Source organism: Megascapheus bottae, chromosome 20, assembly GCF_031878675.1.
Source record: "Megascapheus bottae isolate mThoBot1 chromosome 20, mThoBot2.hap1, whole genome shotgun sequence".
NCBI lineage: Eukaryota > Metazoa > Chordata > Mammalia > Rodentia > Geomyidae > Megascapheus > Megascapheus bottae.
Genome location: NC_143528.1, coordinates 21,889,895 through 21,913,121, shown reverse-complemented (window position 1 = coordinate 21,913,121; position 23,227 = coordinate 21,889,895). Strand labels below are relative to the sequence as shown.

Below are 23,227 nucleotides of genomic sequence, written 5' to 3'. Positions count from 1 at the left end.
ATTATGAACTAGAGGAGGAATTGCTTTCTCTGCTAATCTCCTAGATCTTGCTTATATAGTGGTGGAAAGGCAAGAGAAGTGGCACCCTCGCATTTCTTCCCAGGGTGGGGATTAAGGAGAACATAGACAGACAAATAAGGAGATGAGGGGTAAGAGGAAAAAAGGGGAGGGGAAGAATGGAAAGGAATATCATGAAACAATATTTTTAAGAATTTTATTGAGAGTAAACAAATGAATTAATCATTGAGTATAAAAAGATCTTTATTGAGCTGGACAGGACTCTTTTATAATTTGTGCACCTGTGTTTGCTCTTTTCTCAAGTTTTGTTTTTTTATTGCTTTTTAAACAACATTTTGATGGACTTAAGAATTCCCTGTAAAGTCAGTTTGAGAGACAAAACCAGAGGAAAGAAAATGGAGTGTCCTATTTCATGTTTTTAATATGTGTGTCCATAGGAACATTTCATATTAAGTTCCTTGCTATGAAATCTCAGTGATTGTTCACAAAGGTCAAAGATTCACTAAAGTAATTCAGTTAAGCACAGTGAATAGCAGACCTTAGGATTTGCACTGTAGAATTCAGTAAAGACCTGCAACAATTTATTTATTCCCAGGTTATAGTGAGAATGAAAATTTACAATTATATAAAAGTTCTTCTAACATCTTTTTAATAATATCCTAAATTCATATTTTATTTTTATTACTACATCTAGTCAACTATTTCCGATAACTATATAATTCAGTACTAGTCCCTTTATGTATTTTAAGAGTATTAATTTTCTGCTTACATTTTCATTTGTCTCCTCAGCTATTTTATGGCCTCGTCTTATTTATTTGTTCCTGTCTTGAAATGTTTCATTGGAAGCCTTTCTATATCAGCAAAAGTTGAAACAGGAAGCATAGAGTAATGTAACTCATCAAAATGAAGCTAATTTAGAAACCAGGCACTGATTTATTTTCATTCCGGTTAAGTTGGAAGTTTTCACTGGCTGTATTTTATCGTTCACAATAACTGTGAATGGGACCATTTTCCCCAGGAAAAGATGTTATTCAACATTTGCAAAATTATTCAAACAGAACACCTGATGTTCTAGTTATAACTTCAAAGACAGGTTTAGTCACTATAAGAAATTAGATTTCATTCATTTATTGATAAAGAGGCCAACCATTCAAATGAAGAAGGTACTAGAACTGTGCTGTGTGGCTAATGAAATCTTGATAGCCAGAGCATCCCAGGAGAGTAAAAGGGACATTTGGGCCATCTCTCTCTCCTCCCTCTCTCCCTCTCCCCCCCCCCTCTCTCTCTCTCACACACACACACACACACACACACACACACACACACACACACACCTCCATGTTGGCAGATATTCAAAACAAGTGATAACACCCATTATTTTGCAAAATGAACTTTTTACCAGCCATGAGAATTTGAAGTTAAACAGAATTTGGAAGAAAAAAAGTGCAGTATTTTGAGTTTCTTATAGAATTCCAAATTAAGATTATGGTCACCTGCCATGCATCAAATACTTAGACAAATACTTGATGCATTCATGCATATGTAGCATTAAAAGGACACAAAATAATATGATAGAATGCCCAGAGTCAAAGCAAAATCACCAGTATATTCTACATTATTTTAGGCCTGGGATGCTTAAAAGGCCCTTCAAAGACTGACCTGCCACCACTCAGCTTTTCGAGTAATCTAATCTTGACTCTGAATATCTATTTAAATGTCAGAAACAAAGGATTCCTTCCTTTCTCAAAGCATTAATCTTTAAGACTCAAAAAACATGTTTGCATGGATGTCATTTCTCTTGCTCTTTGCCATTTAGCAGTTGGTATCACAAAAGGTGTCTGCAGAACCAGAGAAGTTAGTGGTTAAACACGTGCAGCCATCCCTTCCTGGCCTTTTACTCTGTAAGTTGAATTTCATTTCCAAGTTTGGGGTGTGCTCTCTTCCTGGGGAGTCTCTCACCTTGCTCCCTTTTTCTACCTTTCTTCACCTCTCAATCCACTGGGAAGAAGATGACCTTTGATCAGAAAAGATGAGCACTGATGTCAGGCAGGCTAAGAAAACCTGGCACTGCCATTTTACCTCACTGTGACTCAATTTCCTCAAGAGCTTTCATTGAGGGCAATAGTTGAAAAGTGGTATCCAGACATAGGCCACTTGGTTTTCACCACCTCCCCCAGATATGTGAGCTTGGGCAAGTTGCATCGACTTCCTATCCTGGACTTTCTATTGGGCAAAGTAGAGAGAGCAGTAAATAGTATTCCCCATCAAGATAGGGCTGAGGTGAAAATTAATAGAGTTGAAATATACATTGTGCTTAGAATGCCTGCTTTCCTGGTATCTGGAGAGCTGTAAGTGATCTGGTACCTTTATTATTATTGGTAAAGGTAGAATAATATATCCTTCAGTGATGATGAAGATAAATAATATCAGAGTCTAATCTAGCTTGGACTCATCAATAGCACTTCCTCTGTTCCCTGCATCTATCCTGCTTCTATCTTTCCTTTCCTCCATCTGTATCAGTCAAGTCTTTTTAAGAAGAGGGAAAAAATGTTTTTTCCCAGAAAATACATTGATAATGTACATAGTCTAGAATTTTGGCTGCCATCTATTGACTCTCTTATTTTCCTCCCTAGACCCACATCCTTTTTAATGTACTGTAATTAAGTGAATGGGCACAGAACAGTGCTGATAATTAGTCTGATGGCTGCAGACTTCAAAGACTTTAACATGCTCCTTCTCCTCCTGGCCAAAGGAAATTTCAAAAGCAGTATTTCCCTGAAAGGCATGTTACTTAGACAGCCAGTCAATTAAAAGGCAATTTAACTGATGCTCGTCAGTTCACACAATAAAATAAATCATTCTCCTAAGACTTGAATTCTCATCTGGAGTCTTTGCAATATACTTGTTGTAGGACCCCACTAATGCCACACTAAATGTTCATGATTCAGAAGTATTAAGAGCTAATTTGACTAACCCAAAGGGTATAACATACGTGCATTCTGTTCCAAAGAATTCTTTTTCATGTAGAAGATGCTGGCTTTGTACTACAAAAACACTTTTCAAGAAATCAATTTTACTTGTCATATGAAACAGGCATCTTAAAAGTGGACTTTCAATGTGGAGAGGTTCTTTAAGAGGGACAAAACTCTGTCCCTTAAACCAATCTGATAAACTGTTTTGATCAGACTGCTTTAGTAACCGCCTGCCAGAGAACTTGAGCTATTTTGCAATCCAAAATACTATGTCAGGCCCAATATGTTCTCCAGAGATGTGGGTGCTACAATTGTGCCTCTTTCTGAACAATTAGATATAGATGAGAAGGAAGAAAGAGAAGAACCTATAGATATTCCACTACCAATTAAATTCTAGAAGACTTTGGGAGAAACAGCACTGGAGTACCTAGCAATGTCACTTGTGGGGCTAGGCTATCTGTTTTCAAAAGGGACTGCTATTTTGGACTTTTCTAAGAGAAATGCAGAGTTTTACTTCAGGAGGTTAATTCCCTTGTTTCCACTTTATCCCCTGGCTTTGCTTACAGCCTTCTCTAAAAGTTGATGGTGAAAACAAAGAGGGAATTCCCTTGCTATAAGAAATAAATGCCCCTTTGATGCTATTCTAATTTAAAATGATTTGGATAGAAATATTAAGTTATAAAATAAATGTAAATTCCATCATAGATCCATTTCTGGCATGCAGAGGTCAGGCCTGGCATCATCCACTGTTGTAAATTATATTTAATGCTTTAGGTGTGCCAGTATGTAAAAAAAAGCCAAAGTAATATCTGTGCTTACTAAATCAAGTTCGGAGTTAAGATGCTGTCTTGCAAAACACAGTTAGACCATTTCCAATACATACAATTAATTGTATTGCATTGATACATATAAATTCATGAATTCAATGGCAACGTATCACTCTGATCAAAAGCTACCATTTTTCATTAACAATGAAATATATTTATTTCATAGGTTGTGTACAACTCACTCTTACGCATAGAAGATATTATTTGAAATAAAAATTGGGGGTAGCATTAGAGTTTGAACTTAGGACCCAGCACTATGTGTCCAGTGTCTACAACTTTAGACACATCCTAAGCCTTTTTTGCTTGGTTTTGTCCAGGGCTGATGTCAGGTTGATTCTCTTCCTGATGTCTTTTGCATATCTGGTGTCACAGAACTTCTTTTCTATGTGACCACCACACTCACCTGGACTGCTGATTAAGATGAAAGTTTCACTATTTTTTGTCCCAGTTGGCCTAGAAGCATGGTACTGCTGATTTCTACCTTCCAAGTAGCTAGGATCATATTTAGATGTCCACATACCTATTCTTTGGCACTATTAAATAGTACCCATTACAATATACATAAATCTACTTCAATATTATTTAAGCATTTTTACAGATTTATATATTTCTATCCTACAAGAGATTGCTTGCTTGCTTTCTGTCTGTCTTTCTTTCTTTCTTTCTTTCTTTCTTTCTTTCTTTCTTTCTTTCTTTCTTTCTTTCTTTCTTTCTTTCTTTCTTTCTCTCTTTCTTCCTGCCAGTCCTTGGGCTTGAACTTAAAGCCTGGGCACTGTCCTTGGGCTTTCTCAAGGCTAGTGCTCTACCACTTGAGCCACAGAACCACTTTTGGATTTTTCTGTGTACATGGTAGTAAGGAATCAAACCCAGGGTAAGAAAGCACTCTACCTTCTAGGCCATGCTCCCAGCCCCCTAAGAGAATTTTTCAATAAATTGATAGGTTTACTATTACATGGATATTGACATTTCAATTAAACTCATCTTGCATTCTAAGTGTTTAATTTTTGTGTATGTCAATACTGGGCCTTGAACTCAGGGCCTTCTGTTCTTGCTCTTGCTTAGCTTTTCTTTTGTTCAAGGCTGATGCTTTACCACTTGAGCTATGCTACCACTTCTGGTTTGTTGCTGATAATTGGAAATAAGGTTCTTCTGCCTTATTTGATGGGCTGGCCTTGAGCCATGATCCTCAGGGGTATCATCCTCTTGATTGGCTAAGGTTATAGACATGAAACACGGACAGCCACCTGTTCTGTTTTTGTTGAAGTAGAGTATAAGCTATCACTGTTGAGATTCTGTCTATTCACTTAGTTGCTGAGCTGCAATTGAAGGAAAATACTTCTATGTACCTATCAAAATTGATGATGTATGCAATTTTGATTTTTGAATGTGTTTTTGATATCCTTGGAAAATCCCAATAGCATTAGTAAAACTGCTTTAATTAATGAATTGAACCTCAGTGATTGCTGAATCGGATTTATTGATATAATTATCAGTGAAATAGAAAAGAATAAATGTTAAAGCCATAGAACCTTAGTTTATTTGTCATTCTGAGTGTACTGAAGTGTTTGAAAAGCAGTAACTGAATTTTTGTGTGTGCTATTTAAAGAATAATTGTATTAAGTCATAGTAATGTTGCTTATTACATTACATACACATACAATTTTATATGTGAAAATCTTATACATTATTTACTGAATACTTTGAAAGACAGTTTCACTATATTAGAAATTTCTTCTATTTGCTGGTTGACTTCAGATTGCCTTTTGTGATGACTAGACTATGCATAAATTAAATGTAAAAGCTATTTGGATGGACATTGAAATGAGTAACAAATGCATACCTCCTTCAGGAAAGGGTAATTAAGTATGTCTGGGGACTGATACCTTGACTTAAATATTATTTTAAGTCACCCAGAGACTAAAAATTGAATAAAGTTAGGATGTGGCTTATTGAATTGATTTTTTTGTTTAGTATAACAACCATGTCTTCATCCAATGAATAATAAATGCTGACTATTGTACCAAGTGCTGGGAAAACAAAATTTAATAAGATGTAGTTCCTGACCTCTAGAAACTCTGGGGCTAGTTAGACAGATAGGTAAAGTAGACATGTAATTGGATTTTAATATGGTAAGTGTTATTACAGCAAAATATGCAACATCCATGTGAGCACCCAGTAATTTGAGGAGTTTAGGAAGAGGAGAAGAGAGAGCATTGCAGAGCAAGAAGGAAGTGATGTTCGAATAGAGGCTTCAAGCTAACATACAAACTCGCCACATGTGAGTTTGCTGGGAACGTTTCCTGAAGCCACAAGTCCATCCTTTAGAGCCCAGAATACCTAGAGTTGAGACTGTGCCACTTAGTCTTCCCTGGACATACCTCAGAATTGTCTGTGGAGACATGGGCTTGGTCACTGTTGTGCTCACCTCTCCCAATACCTGATTCTGGAAACAAAGTTGTTGAATGAGGAAGCAGTAAACTTAGAGATTTGCTGAGATTTGGTTGTGGTTTGCTCCCTAACGTTGGTGGGAAGGTTTGGCTCCACTACAGCAATGTTTGGAGGTGGTGGGTGCTGGAGGAAGGTGGTGAGGTCACAGAAGGCTCTACTCTCAGGAAGGAATGTTGAAATGAGCCCATTACCTCTGCCTCCCTTCCAGTCATAAGTGGCTCCCTTTCCTCTTCTCTCCTGGATGTGTTTCTATCCAAAGGTCCTCAAGGAGGGCTGTACCCATAGGCATCTTCTAAGGAAAAGGAAAGAGAAATGAGCAGTGATGGTGAAGGTGGATGATTTAGGGGAAAATGAATAACACTGGACATGGAAGGGTCCTGCGAGCATACACCGCTGTAGTCAAGGCTTCTTATCTTTTCAGATACTTCCGGTTATGATTTTGTGTACATAATGGGTTTGGTGTTTGCTGTAGAAAAGGCTTACTAAAAAGAAACATTTCTCTCCAAAAAAGACACATTTCTCACCAATATCAATTAAAATCATACAAAATGTCATCAATGTAGTATAAATTGATATTTGATGTCGTAGAAAGATTTGGGAAGGGAATTATTGGTAATTTATTCAACATGACTGTTAAACTATCCTTATACATCCAGAGTCTACTGAAAGTTACTGGTTTTAGAGCCTGAATTTCAAGATTGTGTTTCATAGGACTCCAAGGGTCACAGATAAATTATTTCCTTTTCTAATCTCTATATATGTATGTATGCTTGTATGTATGTGTATATGTATGTATGGAGAGAAAAACAGATATAAAGATATACAGATAGAGAACTATAAATATGCCCAATGTGTGTGTTTGTGTATATTTACACATCTGTGTCTGTATATGTATGATATCTTTACCCTAGGTTTAAATTAATAGCTAGAAAATAAGTGTTTGTACCTTAGCAACTGCCATATGGCTTTGTTCTATTTTAAATGTTTTATTTTGCTTAAAAACGAAGTGCACATTTATAAACATAAAATTACAGAATCAGATTTTAAAGGAATGCTCCTGAGAAATCATCAAATATAAGTACATACATGTATAAATACATCTATCTATCTATCTGTCTATCTATCTATCTCTACTTTTAAGGTTGCCAGCACTGGTAGCTACTCAGGAGGCCTACATTTAAGGATCACAGTTCAAAGCCCCAGGACTGGTGAACATTAGTGACTTTGTAAAACATTGGTTTGGACTAAGTCAATCAGCCTTTTTGACAGGAAACCTGCCTTTCTGACCGGTTTCCATAGGAATGATAAAGTTCAGAAAGGGAGATCTTAAATTTTTGACATCTGGCAGATGAGACTCCTGGGGGATGTACAGGTGCTGGAATGTCAACTGCTTTGGGGATCAGTGGCTCATGATGGACTGTCCCGCCTGCTATGGCTGGAGTACACACCATGCCTACAGGTGAATCAACTTGAGTTTAAGGCTTCAGAAAATTGCTAGACTTTTGAAGTCATTTGTAATGTATGTACCATTTTGCTGATCCAAGTAAAGTAATTGGATATGACAGGTCTGACAAAAGTGCAATTTGAGAGTGGGACACAGTGGCTCATATCTGTAATCCCAGCAACTCAGGACGTTGAGATTCAGAGGACTGCAGGTTGAAGCTAGCCCAGGAAAGAAATCCCACAGACTCTGTTTCAATATCAAGGTATTGACTCTACATCTTTCTTTCTTTGGGAAGATGGGCCTTAATGAATCAGGTTTGTCACAGAGGCAGTCTCATGTAGAAACATCTTCAGTGGGTCTTCTGCTCCCAGGCTTATATACAAGTTCTGCAAGCATGACAAATTGATTTAAACTCCAGGATTGAAAAAGCTTGAGTCTAAGTAAAATGAACTTTAGGTTAATGAAACAACAGGTTTTTTTTCTTTCTGATTTCTGTTCTTAATGTACTATGTGAAATTGTTTCTTTTCTCCTTTTTTCCCCACTTATGGGAATTTTGTATCTGAATTTGTAAACTGGTTTACTATATATACACTCATTTGTTTATTTGAAATATGGAAGGAAAGGGGGAAACAAGATGACTGGGAAGGGCAGGGAGAGGGAAAGACAAAAACATAAGAACGAGTATCAAGCTTTGAGAAGTAATGTACCCACTACCTGATGAATGTAACTCTAACCCCCAAATACATTATTCTGACAATAAAAATACAATAAAAAGAAAAGGCTCAGATAGGAAAAAATGTAGGCCTTGCTTCAACAGTGGTTTCCTACTTACTAGAAATTTTAGTTATCAAGAATATCTGCATTTAACTCAGCTCAGACTGACCATCTACATCATACTTCTTTGTCCTTACTAAATAAATAAAAAAAACATAAAGCAGGAGATTAGTAACGCTGTGTGGTATTTAGATACCTTTTGATTAATCCATAGCCTTTTGAAAAAGAGGCATATGTCTACTTAGAACTAGATATATACAGATACATACATACATACATATATACATACATACATAAGTAGATAATCATAGATATATGTAGACTTAGCTCTAGGTATGTTTTCTTGTTAAGTTCTAAGTGGATTTTATATAAGATGATCTCATCAACATTTAGATGTTAATGTCTCGCAAATACTTTCTTCAGTTTCATTGTGCTTCAGGTATTTTCCAACCTAAGTGTATTTTTTAGGATTTTTCAAGCATAAGTAAGAAATACTATTTTCTTGTGCTTATTTTCTATTTTGCTTAGAAATATTGAGTTATACTCTAAAAGCTCATTTATATTTTCTTATTTTATGTTCTTAATTTATTATGTAATATGTAGGTTTTTTTAATATTGTGAGTTACAACAAAAATTAAACTTAATTTCTTCAGTGAGCCTACTCTTTTCAATGTCATTTCATTAGGAGAAGCTTCATAATACCTGAAAACATATGCTCATTTACTTACATTTCAACAGTGAAAAATCAATAAAAATTTTTATTTTAGTCTGTACAAAGATGTGGGATAAGATTTGTGAACAGTCTTGTATAAATAGCAAATTTTACAAACTAAAGGTTTGATAGTTTCTGATAATAAGACCAAACAAAAATAAGTACTTTCATGACTATACAATTAGTCATGTGTATTATAGCATATAATCTATAAGCATTAGGGAGTAAAAGTGTTGTAGTAGACAAACATACGTAAATAAATTTACAGAAGTTATCTATAATGTCCCAAGCTATTGAGGTCTATTATTTTCATTTAAAAACATTAATTAAAGCATTAATTCTACAAAAAAAATCAGGATGTATTAAGCACATATGTTGTGAATACCTTCTATTAAATATCTTGAGGGATTTTTTTAAATAAAATATATATTGCTGTCAGGTTTATAGGCTTTACAATTAGGAAATGATTCATTGAGATGTGAAAAACAATGTAGACTGCTGACCCATTTCTATTGTAAAAGGATAGAAATGAATGGGCTTTATGTGGAAGCAGAAGTCTGAACTCAAAGGGTGAAGAATATTGCCTCTGAGTCTTGATGGCTTCCTCCATACTTTGTGCTGAGTATGTAGCTCATTGACACTTGACAGCTGTCAGTCAAGATTTCTTTTCCTGAAAATTAAAAAAAAAAATCAGGAGTGAGAGCTTAGAATGACTTTTTCCTTAGACAGTTTTTTATCCTACTTTAATTGGAACATTCCACTGACAAAATTTCTCTCTCTCCAACCAATCTTGGACCTGAGATTCAGACATTTTTCTTTGAAGGGATGGGTCATGTTCTCTATAGAATCCTGGGCTTCCTACACAAAGGGGCACTCCTGTGCGAGATGCACCCGCTAGTGCAACAGTCACCTATCCCGTGACAGTCACTAAGAATTTTGCTTGGGAATGTTAGAATCTTTTTTGTTGTTGATCACTTTTAGAAAAAAAAACAAACAAAGCATGGCATGAGGCTCTAAATGCTGCAGTAGGGCTTGATAGGGAGATTTTTATTGAGCACCCATTACATTTAATCTTTACCATCATCTTTTGAGGCTCTTATGATCCATATTTTTACATAGAAAAGGGGGATACTAATGACTATGCCAGGATTCAAAACCATGATCCAAATTCATTTCCTACTTCAATATGTTGCCTATTTTGTGAAATACCTCAGCATTCAGAGAGTAATACAGTTGGTCCTATTGGATAATTTACTTTCTAATTAGAAAGAGAGAACTTTGTAAATGTAAATTTCCTGCAAGGGCTTCTGTTCAGTTAATATTTGTCTCATATTTTTTAAGACATTATCCTACTGAATTAAAAAGTGTTTCTTTAAAATCGTGGTAAGGTCAGTTTGCTTGGTTTCTTATTGTAGGTTATAATTAATTTATTATTTTATGTATACCTTGGAGAATTCTATGGTATTTTGTCATGTAAGTTTGGAAAATACCTAGAAGTGATAGGCAAGAAAAAAATCCTTTGGTGAAGACCACATTCTTCTTGGCCCATAACTGCTCTGCTAATAGATGCATGCAAACTATCTGGCTTTACCTCAGTCTGGTGATCAACCCTTTAAGAACAATATAAGTCCAAGAATCACAGCAAATAAGAGAAAGGCTGGATAAGTGGGACTGCATTAAACTGCAGAGCTTTTGTATGGCAAAGGACATAGCTAGTAAATTAATTAGGAAGCCTACAGAGTGGGAGAAGATCTTCACCAACCAAACAACAGACAAAGGCCTCATATCTAAAATATATCAACAGCTCAAAAAATTGAATCACTCCAAAACTAATCCCCAAAGTAACAACCATCCCGTTAAAAAATGGGCCAAAGACTTAAAGAGAGTCTTCTCTGAAGAAGAAACAAAAATGGCCTATAGACACATGAAGAAATGCTCAACATCTCTGGTCATAAAAGAAATGCAAATCAAAAGAACTCTAAGATCCCACCTCACTCCAGTTAGAATGGCCAGAATCAGAAAAAATAATAACAACAGATGCTGGAGGGGATGTGGCTAGGAGGGATCACTACTACACTGTTGGTGGGAGTGCAAACTTGTTCAACCACTTTGGAAAGCAGTATGACAGTGACTCAAAAGGCTAAACATAGAGCTCCCCTATGACCCAGCAATTCCATTACTTGGCATTTACCCAACCATCCAGAAACTAGGGCATACTAAATCCACTAGCATAACAATGTTCATTGCAGCATTATTCACCATAGCAAAGATATGGAACCAAACTAGATGTCTCTCAGTTGATGAGTGGATCAACAAGTTGTGGTATTTGTACACAATGGAATTCTATGCTGCTGTCAGAAAAAACGACATCGCCCCATTTGTTAGGAAATGGAAAGTCTTAGAAAAAGTCATATTAAGTGAAGTAAGCCAGACTCAAAGGAAATTAGGCTCAATGGTTCCCCTCATTCGTCATAATCAGTAGAAACCTTGGGCTCTACTATCAGAGATCTGCAATAGAGCAAAACCTTGATACATAAGGCCATATAGTATGAAGCTAATTGAAAGGACCTCCAGGATATTGAAACAAAAGCCATATAACGAATGATTGTTGTCCTTAATGTACTATGTTATCTCTCATCTCCTTTGCTGTCCCTTGGTTATATCATATTGTTACAGTATCTCACTTTGTTATCTGATATATTGGATTTATTTGTATTTGGTTACTTGAAATTGGACAGGGAAGGGGGGAAAAACCAAGAGGGGGTGTGGGGGGGAGGGTAATGGGGACCAAGACATGTGAAAGGATATCAATATATGTGAATTAATGCACCTTCTATCTGGCAAATATCATGTAACCCTTTTATTAATTACAATAAAAAAGAACAATATAAGCAGTGTTAACCACCCAAAAAAAAGTCAGTAACATTTTTTTGTCTTCTGATTTCATATGCTATTCAAAGAGGAAGATGTGAGGTGGAACATATTGTTTTGTTTAACCATGGTCAGACTTGATTTGCATATGTGAATCTCTCCTCTCCTAGATGTCCTCATGTGTTACTCTTTCTGTCTTTCTTAAGCTACTACCAGCTCTCAGAACACAATGTGGTTCACTCTATTATTTCACTAGAAGGCCATTCATGTGATTACCAGCTTTTGCAAATCAATTCTGTTTTACGTTGCTAAAGGACCTGCCAGGTAACTGACCATTACCATCCTCAGTCTGGAACAGACTTTGGGACATATTAGTTGCCTTCCTTATAAGAAAATCTAGAGGACTGGGAGTGTGGTCTAGTGGTAGAGTGCTTGCCTAGCATGCACAAATCCCTTAGTTGGATTCCTCAGAAAAAAAGCTGAAAGTGGTACTGTGGCCAAGTGGTAGAGTTCTAGCCTTAAGAAAGCTCATGGACTAAGTTCAATCCCCATGATTGGTTTTTTACAAAATTTATTATTGTCTAATTTTTCTTCTCTTTCTTTGCATAGTTTTTTAAAATTTTAACTTATATTTTTAAAGAATTTCACATATCAGTGTTTTTAACCACTTACTCTAGATAAATAAACCAGTGTTTAAAAAATAATAATAATTCTCTCTATACATCCCCAACTTTCCCAATCTCATGCAATTGTATTTTAATGTTTAGTTTATTATCCAGTTTTATAAATTATTAGACTCTCCCCTTTCTATCTCTTGCTGTCATTCTGAATTTCTTTATAACTGGAGCACTCAAGCTCAATTCTTCCAACTTGCTGATCTTAATAGTCCAGGATGAGCAATAAATATCTATTTGAAGGGCTAATTTAGTAGCTTTTCAAATCTTATTTTTCACACTCTGAAAGTCAATGTAACTTTAATGAGCTCTAGATTTAAAAAGGAGTTGATAAAAAGTGGCTACATAATGTTTTAGTTTATATCTATTTAAAAATATAGACCTTAGAATATCCTATTTTAGTTTGTAACATAAGGTGCTATACAGGTAAATTATGCAAACTCTCATTAACAAAAATAACTTGTTATCCTTTGCAAGTATACTTTCAGTTAAATCACTGCTATTGGGGAAGAGATTGGTAGCTGTCTGTTTGTAGCCTACTTTTTATCCCCTAATGGGTATAAATCATTAGGAATAAATTGTGTTCTGTCATTGTAGCCAGTAATTGGTGACATTTTCTTGTCACTATGGGATTATAAATACCAGCAATATATGTACTGTCAACAGATTCATTATGTTGTGAAAAACATAACTCAGTAGTCAGTTTCTTTTAAATATATTTCACATATTTAAGCATAACATTGACATCTTTGCATTTAAAAATATTTGATAGAGTAGTTTTATCATTGTGTTACTGTGCTTTAAATATATTTTAATTGTTTATATTTCTTCCAGCATTCACCTGAAGATATATTCTTCCAAAAATACTTTGCTTCCAAACAGATGTTTGATAATTGATCAATTAACAGATAGTCATTTTTCATAGTAAAACATATAAATGAATAAGAATTTATGATGCATCTCAACTTAGTTTAAGGTATAAAAGTGATTATAAATACACAGTCCTCAAAAATCTGAGTTCACATAGGAAATTTTGGTAATCTGTTCCATGTGGAAGGAACATTCTTATCGACCAAATCCCATAATCATTTGCTTTACTGGTTACAACATCCCTTTCCAATTTGGATTCTGTCTTTGACCTCCCTATAAAGATGCATTAACAATTTTCACTTTCACTTATTAGAGAGCAGATCTTATTTGCGCTTCCTCCTCCTCAAAAAAAAAAAAAAACTCCTGTTAATATAAAAGCACATGAGAAGCAAGCCCTCTCCCACCTTACTGGACAAAGTTCTCAGCTTTTCCCTGAGCATCACTGAACCAAGATTTGAAGGGTTCTTCTTGGTTCATAATGGTCAGTTTTCAGTTGCCCCCAAAACTGACTTTCCTCTAGAGTGGATGTTTTCTAAATTTCTCTTTGCTTTTCTCATTCCAGTAGCATATCGTTTGAGGGGCTTTGTTTCAGATTCTCCTCATCATGTAAAATTGCTATCCATGTTTTTTTGCTGGGTGTTTTCATGTATTCATTCAGCAAACAAAGCAAAAGCATTGGCCTTGGCTTTACAAGGGCTTCAAAACTGAAAATCAAAACCTGTAAGATATACACTGACTCTAATAGGAGCTACAGTTGTGTGTACATTTCAGATTTCTTCAATCATGTTTTGTCTTTTAATATATCTGCATTAATTTTGTATTATTTTGGGTCACATATCATTGAGATACCCCTTTTTCCCTTTAGAAGTTATTTTACTCAAGATCATGGCCCAGAATCTGTGCTTGAGGGGGTGTCTTTATTCTTGTTCTCCTACTGGGAATGGAAAAGTGGGTGTAATGTTTTGGGGATGAAATAGGACCTGTAAACACCTTGAATCAGTCCTTTATCCTAGCATCCATCTCCAGTACAAGCATCCCATTGCTTTGGCTGAGCCCATTTGCTAAATGACAGACTGGAGAACAGAACCTCCAGTTTGCATTTCTATTACATGTTATGCCCATCAGAGTGTATTTTGGGGCATGGAGTTTGGTTTGGGGCGGGTGGGGGATTGGCCCATTTTGTACCTGCCTTATTAAAAAGTAAGTGCTCTTCCATTCCAGGCCTCCTCATATTGTATTTGTTTCTTGCCAAATCGGGAGGATCATATATATTTTTTAATTTTGTAACCTCTGCCTCTATAGTGTTGAAAGGCTTTCTCTCCACTGAGTCCCAATACTACGGGCTGTGTGACCTTCCATGTTGCAATATCACCCACGTGGGATGGTAATAAAGAATCTGAATAAGAGATAAAAAAAAGTTATTTTAATGAAATGTTTTGCAAGTAATGGAATCTTTATAATATTTTGTGCAGTTCAGATTTATAATTTATGGATTTTCCATTCTGTTCTGTTTTTGTTTTTGTTGTTGTTGTTGTTGGGTTTTGTTTGTTTTTTGTTTTGCCAGTCCTGCAGCTTGAACTCAGTGCCTAGGCACTGTCCTTGAATTTTCTCTAGGCTAGCACTGTAGCACTTGAGCCAGAGCACCACTTCCAGCTTTTTCTGTGTATGTGGTACCCAGGAGTGGAACTCAGGGCTCCATGCATGCTAGGGAAGCACTCCTACTAAGCCACACTCCTGGCCCCTGATTTTGTTTGTTTTTTTTTTCTTAAGTTACCTAATCCTTTGGGAATACTTATTCTATTCCACTTAAAATCATATCACCGTCTACACCGCAAATGGAATTTGTTACTTAAACACCTACTCTCTCTTTCAACAATTGAATTTTTTAAAAGAAGTTTTTCAAACATAAACTGATAAAAATTTTAAAACATTATGAAATCACAAGATGACTGCATTATATTTTTTTCATCATAACAATCAAAATGATTTGCCAAAGTGAGTTCAGTTATCTATTTTTTTCTTCCCACTTATCATTTCCAAATCATTTCTAAAATTTTAAACCTGTTACTCTACCTTACTTCTCTAATTTAAAATCTTTCTACTGCCACTTATGTCAAGTTCAAACTAGCTCTTTATTTCAAACCTCTTTTTTTCGTCAGAGAAGAATTATAAATTGCTATTTCTCACTTTTTATCCTTCTCTTATCCCATCCTTACCTCTAGAAAATTTTATTCCTTTCCTTCAGTTCTCTCTGTCCTTCTTTATAATCCTATAATTTGCTCCAAAGTCAGGACAGAAGTTGAATTGATCTTCTTGGAGAAGCTTGAATTTTGCAACTTATCTATCCTATTATTTATTTAAGCACTGGTCTTATCTTCCTCTTCTTTCCTTGAGATTCTTTATGAAGTCATTAAACCAAAATCTTTCTTATTATTGCTGGTCCCTGAAGTAAACTATATACCTTTTCTTTTTTGTATCTTTGCCTTTGATCATTCCAGACTGACAATCTGCTGCCTTGCCCTTTCCCACCCCTTACTACTCTTACTGATTAAAAGACTTTCAATGTTTCAAAGTTCAATGTAAGTACCTCTTCCATTGAGTACTCTCTAAATTCCTATACTGTTTCTTCTTCCTAATGTTTCTGTGGCATCTAGCATTTGCTACATTAGTCAAAGATTATCTGTGCTTCTGCCTTATTCTCCATAGATAACTGCAGAAGAAGAATCAGAATTCGTGTCTCTACCTTGTATATCCCTAGATCCACACCCAATAGATGCCCATTTACAATTCCTCAGCAACTAAAGGGGTGAGTTCAGTGACAGAGTTCATACTAAGCAAGAACAAAGCCCTAAATTCAGTCTTCAGCACAGTGAATGAATGAATGAATGAATGAAAATTCAGAAATGATTGACTGAATAAAATGTTCAATAAATGAGGTACAATGTCAGAAAATGGTGGGAAGAGCCAGTCATAGTGGCTCACACCTGTAATCCTAGCTACTCAAGAGGCTGAGATCTGAAGATCAGGTTCAAAGCCAGCCCAGATACAAAAGAACTTGAAACTCTTATCTCCATTTAACCTCTAGAATATGGGAATTGGGGCTGGGGTTAAGGGTAGGGTGGTAGCCTAGAGCTGAAGACCTTAGGGACAAAGCCCAGGTCCAGAGGTAGGGTGGTAGCCTTGAGCTGAAGAACTCAGGCAGAGACAGTGTCTAGGCCAAGTTCAAGCCACATGACCCACAAAAAAAATGGTGGGAAGTATTTTAATAAAAAAAACTTAGCCCTATGTAAACATCTCTATTGCCCAGTAGAAAAAAATATAGATTTTTTGCTACTCTGTGCTTTTGTAGAGCTTTATATAGTGGGTGTGTTTGTCAGTCACATTTGTAAGAGGGAGAATGAATGCGTTGACTTCCATGACATACTGTTTTAATTAGAATTCAGCCCATTTGTGCATCTTTTATTATGGTTCTATTCTTGCATACACTAGATGTTCTTTCCTAAATGATTTATACATTTGCAAAACTTGAAATTTTAAGCCATAAATTCATTGCACATTGTCATTATATATTAAAATTATTTCCATAATCATTAGTGCTTTAATATGTCACATATTCTTATACATATCATTTATGTTAAGAATTACTTCAGCAAGGATGTTACCATCATCTGAAGCACTTTAGAAATCAATATTGTGGACTATAAGAAGAGAAAATATTTCTAAAAGTACTCCCTTGTGTTCCCATTAATTTGTTTATTATCAAGGTCTTTATTAGGAATATAGTTGTGAATATAATCCTGTAATAAACAGAGTCTAATTGAATTTTCAATATTTTTTCACCTGGGAGTAATTTTTCCCAAGACCTCTGCTCCATCTTCTGACTAATTGTCAGCAGTTACTCAATATCACCACATTAATGTCACCAGATATTGCAAAAATCTCCACCTGATTGCCTTGCATTTAAAGTAACGGGCTTCACTCAAGACTTTGCCATTTTCTTTTCTTTCACATTATTTACTTCAGTTTAAAATATCACTTGAACTGCAATAAATATAATTTACCAACATGATTTGAAAATACAAAGTGAGACCTGGCTAAGATGTAATTGAGGAACCCACAGTCCCCGAGAGCATCCATAAGCACTGGAGGACTCTGGCAGGATGGAGCTGTTGGAATACTCAACAGAGTCAGTATACCAAGCCCAGTGGTGACCATTGAAACCTCTCCTCCACTAAATGGGTGTTGCATTCTCATAAAACCCCTCTCTATCAGTGGCCTTTGCCTGGGATAAATCTGCTATTATGATGATACTAGAGTAGACATGGTATTCTGGTTTTTGTTTTTGTTTTTTTTTTGCCAGCCCTGGGCTTGAGCTCAGGGCCTGAGCACTGTCCTTGGACTTTCTCAAGGCTAGCACTCTACCACTTGAGCCTCAGCACCACTTCTGGCTTTTTGCTATGTATGTGGTACCGAGGAATCGAACCCGGGTCTTCGTGCATGCTAGGCAAGCACTGTACCACTAGGCCAAACTCCCAGCCCCATAGACATGGTATTCTGAAAGAAGCAAAAATAAGTGGGATAAAAAGGAAGACAATGACAATTAAATGCTAAGTGGACTGAAAAGCACCAAGAAACCTTTTCTTTTCTTCATGCCATATTGTCAGAATAAAGCTATTCATAAATCCAAAGCTCAAAATATCAATCTAGAAAAATCCAAGTTTATAACTGTTGACCCAATGTAATCTACATTGTCTCCTTTTATTCTTTAAAGCTATCTTGCCTTGGTTGTTAAATGCAATGGCCAGCTAGTCTACAATATATTTTCAGTTTCATATCTCCTGTACTCTTCAAGACTGAGCACTAATGATGCACAGAGTAAGAAAAAAAATATTTTTTAGACTACTCAGGAATCCTGTACTTCTTCCTGAAAAATTAACTTGCTTTGCTTGACAATCATGTTGCATTTGAAAGCAACTACATGAAATTGACAGTTCAGCAGGAGGAGGAGCATATTAGTCCTGGGGCTTGAACTTGGGGCCTGGGCACTGTTCCTGAGTTTTGTTGCTTGAGGCAGGTACTCTACCACTTGAACCATAGCTCTCTACTTCTGGGTTTGTAGTGGTTAATTAGAGATAAAAGTCTCATAGACTTTTCTGACCATGCTGGCTTAGAACTGGGATCCTCATGTCTCAACCTCCCAACTAGTTAACTTTCCTTCATGTATTTTAATGGATTATTTGTTTAAAATTATGCTGTATATAAAATCAGTGGTAAATGAAAATTTCCTAAGTGAAATTATAATATGTGAAGGCAAAAGAAAGCTAGAACCTCATTGCAACTATGTATGTGTGCTCACATACGTGTGAATTTGTGTAGATATACTCAAATTGATCAAATGATCACAGCAAAAGAACACAGTGAGTTTTTTATTGAATATTCAGGAAGATGCAAATCCCTTTATATGAGTCAAATTGAGTCCATTTGGAAGAAATGACAATTGTGACTTTGAAGATGTCAAACTTGTTTGCATCTAAGCAAATACCAGTGGATGACCGTGATACTGAATGCAAGCACAGTGCTATGCTGTATGAAAATACAGAACAACGGCTGCCTCCTCTCCTGGGGTTGGTTGGTGAGTTTGGGAATAGATGTGAGAGTAGCATACATTTACTGGGTGTCTCCTCCAATTATCAGTGAGCTTGAGCTATCATTTCCTCTTTCATAAATGAAGAAATGGAGGTAAAGAGACATTTATCTCCGCTTGTGTTTCTGCTTGTGTTCTACATGCACCATTGTATTGACGTGGGTGGGGGGCAGGGGGAGGCTTGCTGAACCAAACAAGTTCCCTGTCCTTGTAGGAGCTGTTGCAGTTTGCATGCATCTCTCCTTGTAAAGGAATCCCCACCTTCTTAATATTTAGAGGTGAAGGCTGTGTATGGTGAGTAGGATTCAATAGGATCATGATGGTAGTGTCTCAGTGGTCATCCTAAAGAGGAAACAAATCTAGACTTAGCATCCTTGCCCTGCCTTGACATGCAATATACCCTGTGCCATGTTATGATGCAGCAAGATGGTCTTCACCAGATGTCAAGCAGATGTTAGCACCATACTGAGATTTACATATCTCATAAATTATCTAGTCTCACATAATTTGTGATAGCAACTGGAAGCATCCTGAAACACTTTTAAATCTAGTGGAGAGAAAAAAAAAACAGATCTTAAATAAATCACCAAAATACGTAATCATCATACCAATAAGGAAAGGAAATGGTTTCAGTGAGAGAGTTTCTAAAGTGGAGGAAAATCAGGTCATCAAGGAAATTGTTTCTCAGTCTTGACCAATCAGAACAAGCATGTCAAATAATATTGGAGCTGAGATTTCAAATAAAGAAGACCTCAAGAAATCTAAAGCTATCAGGAAACTGGCATCTGTTAGGAAATAAAGATGGAGAGGGAAGAAAGTTGGACATCATACAGAATTTAGATTTTAAAAGAATGTGAACTTTTGGAAAAATGTTTTTATTCCAGAAATGTTTTCCTCCAAAAGTAACAAAAGGAATCCATGAAAGTCTTTTGTCTGTTTGTTTTTGGTTTTAGTGTCGAGGATTGAACTTGGGACCGTGGACATGCTACAATATTCTTGAGCATTGAGGTATCCTCTGCCCTCAATTGTGACCACAAATATGATCAATTTGCCCAAGATCTCAGAGCCAAAAATTTAGAAATCTAGAATTTAACTTGGGCCAATCTGATTACAGAGTTAAGCTCCACATTCTAAAATAGTTTTTCCTGAGACTCTACAAATAACAGACTCCTTGGCCAAAACTATATACCAATATTAGGAGCCGCAAAACACTAGAGTTAGGACAGTTAAAATAGCTTAAGAAAGGAGGTGAAAATAACTAGAGGCTACAAGAACATTTAAGGAAATAGGAGGAACAACAATAAGGTGAGAGAAGCTTTGGGGGGGGCAGAGTTAGTGGTCTAATTCCCCTAAGTCTGTGGCATTGCCTGTAATTTAGAAAGGTTGGTTGAAGAAAGATTGCCCAGAGCTTAGCATGCTGGACTGAGACCTATATTTATAATTTATTAGCCGATAAAGAGCCATTGAAAGTGTTCAAGAAAGAGAATGACATAAAAAAAGAATCTTTACATGATTACAATAGATCTTAATTTGCAAATGTATTATGTAATGGTAAAGGGAGAAAATTCTGGATGCTGTGGAAATCTGAAAGAAGTGTATCGAAATGGAGACAAATACCTGTAGACCAGACTGCCTGGTTCCATGGTTTATTTCTGTCATAACTAAGACAGTTTTTACTTTCTTGTGTGTAAATGGAGTTAACGATAGTCCCCAATTTACCACTTCATTGAACAGAGACAAGGACATGGCTCATGTAATTTCCAGAGTGCTTGAGGACAGTCCTAGTTAAGGCAGATTAGTTCATTCAGAAAAAGAACTAGGAGGGCCGGGAGTTTGGCCTAGTGGTTAAAGTGCTTGCCTTGCATGCATGAAGACCGGGGTTTGATTCCTCGGTACCACACACATAGAAAAAAGCCGGAAGTGGTGTTGAGGCTCAAGTGGTAGAGCTCTAGCCTTGAGAAAGTCCAAGGACAGTGCTCAGGCCCTGAGCTCAAGCCCAGGACTGGCAAAAAAAAAAAGAACTAGGAAAGTCTTTCCTGCCTCAGCTGGTTAAGATTAACCTAGAACAGAGGTGAATGTAGCCACTCTGATATATGAATAGACTCAGCAATTCGGGAGGCTGAGATAGTGTGAGCACTTGAGCACAGGAGCTGAAGATCAGCCATTACATCATAGCAAAAACTCTACGAGGCTAGATACTACCTTCCCTTTGCCTTTCATTAACTCTCTACCAGGTAGTATAGTGCCTGGCATTGAAGAAACATGTAACTAAAATATTATATGCTTGAAATGAATTAATAAATGACACAGAATGAATTTGAGTCCTGCCATGCATGAATTGTGGCTTCTAGCAGATACAGCTTCTACTGATGGCATTCATCAGTTTTTGCTAATACCCTGCTGAGCTCCTTGAAATATATATTTAAAAGAAAAAAACAGTGGTTTTTATATTATATATATATATATATATACATTGTTTGAACTGCCTCTCAACTGTAAGATTGTTGGTAGCTCTCAGAACTCACTAGTGTTTGAACATTTCACTAAGGCCACTTCTTGCTTTCCCATTTCAGCAAGGGGGTGATTAGTTTTCCAATGACGCAAACAAGGTTAACCCAGACTTTGGCTGACATCCCAGAAGAATTCAGTAAAAATCTTCCTGAGAGCCTCTACCACATGCCCTCATTGCCTTCCTGACCTCATCTTGAACCTTCTCCTCTTTGGCCCCCAAATAGTGGAGGAAGCAGATGAGAGGGTATCTTGGCTTGCAGACTGGACTCTGGTTCCCATTGGTTCCCATCTCCCCTGTGCTGGCAAAAAGCTGATGTAGATGGACCGGAAGTCTCCTTGAGCTTCAGCCTTTGCACTAGGGTAACCTCCCTGAGGGAGGTATGAGTGCTAAGCAGGGACAGGATCAGACAGCTGGAAGAGGCCAGGCCATTGCCCAGCTGAGGAGTGGGAGCAGGTGTTTCTGACAGCTAGGAAAAGAATTGGTCTGGGAATTACCTCCCCAACCCCCAACAGAGGGAATCACAGAAATTAGAGACAGAAAAACACCTACTAGTCAATCCTCTTGTGGAAGATAAATTGATCCCTAGTGTGTATTCCTAGTCTGTGTCCACTCCATTTATATCTCAGTCAGCATGTAAGGAGGAGTGGCCATGGGATGTAGAAAAATGATTCAGATCACCACGATGACAGGTATTAGGATGAAAAAAAATGTCACTATTAAAGAAAGCAGAATTTGTTTGAGATGAATGAGCACACCAGACGTTTGGTTTTTTGTGTGTTTTTTCCTCTTTGAACTTAAAGATTTGATTAGACATACCAAACTTTACAAATGGTTCCATGGCTATTGCAATTGTGATGATAATGATAACAATGCTGCTTCTGCTGCTGCTGCTAATGACAATGATGATGATGATAATGGTGGTGATGATGATATGTGTGTGTGTGGGGGGTGAGAGAGAGAGAGAGAGAGAGAGAGAGAGAGAATATGAGACTGTGACAGAAACATGGAGAGACAGAGACAGATTGAACCCAGAATCTCATATTAGACAAATGAGCTACATTCCTGGCTTTGTAAGATTTTCATAATGAGGAGCTAAGTGTTATTTATCCAAGAAAAAATGTTTTTGTTCATTATGGTTCTTACATTTTATGCTAGTAAATAAAGGTATCATGTGATTGTTTTGACATTTCAAAAATTAGAATATTCATTTTGTCGTGATTGCCAAGAAAGCCCCTCAGACAATACTCTGACAGAAATTATTGGAGAGGGAATTGTATACCACTGTGTTAAATATATGGATTTCATTCACTGTCCATAACCATTACAAGAATCAAAGATTTTGTTGGTAAAAAAAAACCAAACAGATAATACTGAGAAGCAGACAGGTAGAGAATAAAGTCTGAATTTGTTATTATTTGCTTAGACTATTTCTTCATGACTTTTAAGAAAAGAAACTGATT

The 23,227-nt window shown here is 36.5% G+C and overlaps 1 protein-coding gene across 7 annotated transcripts in view; it reads left to right on the top strand.

Moving 5' to 3' along the window:
- The window catches only part of Tenm3 (teneurin transmembrane protein 3), a 435,030-nt gene that overhangs the window by 26,229 nt on the left and 385,574 nt on the right, over nucleotides 1–23,227 (top strand). The gene's annotated exons all lie outside the window — the stretch shown is intronic.